Consider the following 4,750-nt stretch of genomic DNA (forward strand, 5'->3'; position numbering starts at 1 on the left):
GTGTCCCTCAGAATAGTTTTGCATTCCCTCGCAATAGTTTAGCGTTACCTCGCAATAGATTAGCGTTCCCTCCCAATAGTTTGTGTTCCCTTGCAATAGTTTGTGTCCCTCAGAATAGTTTTGCATTCTCTCGCAATAGTTTAGCGTTACCTCGCAATAGATTAGCGTTCCCTCCCAATAGTTTGTGTTCCCTTGCAATATTTTAGTGTTCCCTTGCAATAGATTAGCGTTCCCTCCCAATAGTTTGTGTTCCCTCGCAATAGTTTAGCGTTACCTCGCAATAGATTAGCGTTCCCTCCCAATAGTTTGTGTTCCCTTGCAATAGTTTGTGTCCCTCAGAATAGTTTTGCATTCCCTCGCAATAGTTTAGCGTTACCTCGCAATAGTTTAGCGTTACCTCGCAATAGTTTAGCGTTCCCTCCCAATATTTTGTGTTCCCTCGCAATAGTTTTGCGTTCCCTCGCAATATTTTAGTGTTCCTTTGCACTAGTTTAGTGTTCTCTCACAATAGTTTGTGTTCCCTTGCAATAGTTTAGCATTAGCTCGCAATAAATTTCGCAATAGTCTGCGTTCCCTCACTACAATACCTTTAATTTTGTATTCTTCCACTTGCGCTCCATTTTCCGAGCTGCTCTCTTGAGAGCATGATTGTGATCATTGTACCATGGTGCAGGGCTTTTTTCTTTAATTTTCTTTAATCTAAGTGGGGTGACACTATCAAGAGTGCTAGAGATGACTGTATATATTTTTTCTGTTATTTCAAGTTCTTCTAGACTTTGGGGCTTACTGAGTGTATGAGATAGATCTGGAAGATTATTAATGAAGCTATCTTTAGTGGTCGAAATAATAGTTCTACCTGAATGATAGCGTGGTGTAGATTGAGTAACATTAGCTGATCGCAGCATACAAGAGACGAGGTAATGATCTGAGATGTCATCGATAGCAATAATTTAGTGTTCCCTACAAATAGTTTGCATTCCCTCACAGTAGTTTGCATTCACACACAATAGTTTTGCATTCCCTCGCAATAGTATTATTTGAGCTTTAAAATTATTATTTTTGTGGTCGTTTTAGGGTTTACGAAGTTGTCAATCTGACAACGAGTAAGGGAATTTATCACACTTAAATCATGTTAACATTCATATTGGTAAACAAACTGTATCTATACTTTTGAAACAGTGAGTATTTTAATGTTTACGGATGGCCCCATTTACTTCCATTGTAAGTGTCTTGCTGTAACACAGACTTTAAAGAAAAAGAGAGACGAGTCATAATTAAGTTTTCTCAAATGCTGTTGATTGAGATTAACTTGTATTGAACCCAGAATATTCCTTTAAAAGGAAAGTGGCTCAAAATTTTTCTCACCTTCACGTTGTTTCAAACCTGCTGAATGGCTGAAATTAAAATGTCTCAACACGTCAAAACTGGTGGCAACTGAACTGCCAATCAATAACAGAACTGAAATTTGAGGACAATGATTTTGATGATGTAATTGTGGAAACACCGTGATAGATTTGTAAATGTTTCCACAGTGTTGAGGACCCCGATGAAAAGAGCTCCAGGACCTCACGTGGCAGGTAATACTGTGGTACTTCCAACAGTTTAGATTGTGTCATTGGATTAACTCTCTCCCGGAGAGTTACAACTCCTCAGAATATACAAACACTTCAAATCAATTTTGGCAATCATTCCTGGATTTAGTGTTAAAATCAATTCCTCTGTTGAAATAATGTCCTGAAAACAGGAAGGTCAATTTTAAAATGTGCACATTGAAGCAGATGATGTCCAGATGGCGGACAGTAGATACCAGAGTGAGCAACACGACCTATTCTGAGAAATCACCTGCCATTTCGTCTATGGTGATACAGAAGGTTCTAAGATTACCTTAGATTACCTGTGTTTGTTTTTATGTTTAGTGGTTGCTCAATTTTAAACCGATGCAACAGTGCAGTAGCTCATTCAAATAATTGTACAGTCAACAACCATGAAATTAGTTCATCCATTTCTTTCAAATATACTTGAATTTATATCTCAAAGCAAACATCAGATCATAGGTCATTGGTTTGATTCCCAGGAAACACATACTGATAAAATGCATAGCTTGAATGCACTGTAAATCACTTTGGATAAAAGCATCTGCTCAATGAATAAATGTAAATGCTTGGTGCCATGTGATCCAAGAACTGCGTCTTAGTCTACCACTGTGTGCAATCAGAGATGCTTAATGACAAGATTCATTTGGGACACCATATTTAACCTCAAAACATCAAAGTTCTCCTTGTTAAGCTGCTTAGACTCCAGAGTGTCATATTTACGCTTAAGAGAGTAAAAAATGGGTTTAGAATTATTAGATAGAGATCAGATGGGGCTTTATTTATTTATTCTGGAAGTGTAGAACACCCAACTGGCTAGAGTTTTGTCATTTACACAAAAACTACAACGTACTAAACTAGTTTATGCCTTTGGATTAATTTCTTTGCCGGAGACACAAAGATTACCTAATTAAATTTTGAGTAATATCTGACATTAAACCAAGCGAGTCCAGATGGTCATGAAATATCGATTATATTCAGGTCTCTCAATGGATTTCAATGTTCAGACAATGTTATCGTTAGCGCTGCGGTATAACACTCATCTGTAAACGCTTGTCTTTTGCTTACAGTGTCTGAAATCGTTTACTAATCAAAGTAACAAACTATTATGACCTGCGGGGATATAATCACAACTTGGTGAATGGCCAGACAGTTTGAACTCATTGTGGGGTCAGTCCTACTGTGCAGTACACTTTCATGTCTTGGATATATTGGATTGTTTTAAGATATTGGCTTATACATTATAATAAAATCAAGATTTTTAAAGATAGAAATCAGTTAATGTCCCCTTTTTATTTATGAAACTATTATACAGAGCCCCTTAGAGGACAGGTACAGATTTTTTTTTTCTGAAATATTTTGTGTTCTCTCATAAAAAGTTTTGCGTTTACAATAGTTTGCATTCCCTCACAATAGTTTTGTGTTCCGTCGCATTACTTTGGCGTTCCATCGCAATAATTTTGTATTCTCTGGAAATTTGCATTCCCTTGCAATAGTTTTGTGTTTCCTGGCAATAAGTTTGCTTTCTCTACCAATAGTTTGAGTTCCCTCGTAATAATTTGCATTCCCTCGCAAGAGTTTTGTGTTCCCTCACAATAGTTTGACGTTCCCTTCCAATAGTTTTCATTCCCCCACTATAGTTTGCGTTCTTTTGCAATAGTTATTCGTTCTTTTGCAGTAGTTTGCGGGCGTTCCCTGGCAATAGTTTGGGTTCCCTTGCCACAGTTTTTCATTCCCTCGCAATAGTTTGCGTTCTCTCGCAATAGTTTGCATTACCTCGCAATAATTTGGCGTTCCCTCGCAATAGTTTTGTGTTCCCTGGAAATAGTTTACGTTCCTTCGCAATAGTTTGCGTTACCTTGCAATAGTTTTTCATTCCCTCACAATAGTTTTGTGTTCTCTGGCAATAGTTTACGTTCCCTCCTAATAGTTTACATTCCCTCCCAATAGTTTGGTGTTCCCATGCAATAGTTTACATTCCCTCCCAATAGTTTACATTTCCTAACAGTAGTTTAAGTTCCCACGCAATAGTTTGGTGTTCCCTCGCAATAGTTTTTCATTCCATCGCAATAGTTTGCGTGCCCTCGCAATAGTTTGGCGTTCCCTCGCAATAGTTTTTCGTTACCCCGCTATAGTTTGCATTCTCTCGCAATAGTTTTTCGTTCCCTCACAATAGTTTGCGTCCCCTTGCAATAGCTTTTCATTCCCTCGCAATTGTTTGCATTCTCTCGCAATAGTTTTGTGTTCCTCACAATAGTTTGCCATTCCCTCGCAATAGTTTTGCATTCCCTCGCAATAGTTTGGCATTCCCTGGTAATAGTTTACGTTCCCTTGCAATAGTTTTTCATTCCCTCACAATTGTTTGCGTTCTCTCGCAATAGTTTTGTGTTCCTCACAATAGTTTGCCATTCCCTCGCAATAGTTTTGCATTCCCTCGCAATAGTTTGGCATTCCCTGGTAATAGTTTACGTTCCCTTGCAATAGTTTTTCATTCTCTCACAATTGTTTGCGTTCTCTTGCAATAGTTTTGCGTTCACTCACAATAGTTTTCCGTTCCCTTGCAATAGTTTTTTATTCCCTAGCAATTGTTCGCATTCTTTCTCAATAGTTTTTCTTTCCCTCTCAATAGTTTGCATTGTCTCGCAATAGTTTGGTGTTCCCTCGCAATAGTTTTTCTTTCCCTCGCAATAGCTTGCATTGTCTCGCAATAGTTTTGCGTTCCCTCGCAATAGTTTGCATTCCCTCGCAATAGTTTGGTGTTCCCTCGCAATAGTTTTTCTTTCCCTCGCAATAGTTTGCATTGTCTCGCAATAGTTTTGCGTTCCCTCGCAATATTTTGCCGTTCTTCGCAATAGTTTTGTGTTCCATCGCAATAATTTTGTATTCTCTGGAAAAGTTTTTCATTCCCTCGCAATAGTTTTGTGTTTCCTGGCAATAAGTTTGCTTTCCCTACCAATAGTTTGAGTTCCCTCATAATAGTTTGTATTCCCTCGCAAGAGTTTTGTGTTCCCTCGCAATAGTTTGACGTTCCCTTCCAATAGTTTTCATTCCCCCACTATAGTTTGCGTTCTTTTGCAATAGTTATTCGTTCTTTTGCAGTAGTTTGGGTTCCCTTGCCACAGATTTTCATTCCCTCACAATAGTTTGCGTTACCTTGC

This window comes from Myxocyprinus asiaticus, chromosome 19 (genome assembly GCF_019703515.2).
Source record: "Myxocyprinus asiaticus isolate MX2 ecotype Aquarium Trade chromosome 19, UBuf_Myxa_2, whole genome shotgun sequence".
In the NCBI taxonomy this organism is placed as follows: Eukaryota; Metazoa; Chordata; class Actinopteri; order Cypriniformes; family Catostomidae; genus Myxocyprinus; species Myxocyprinus asiaticus.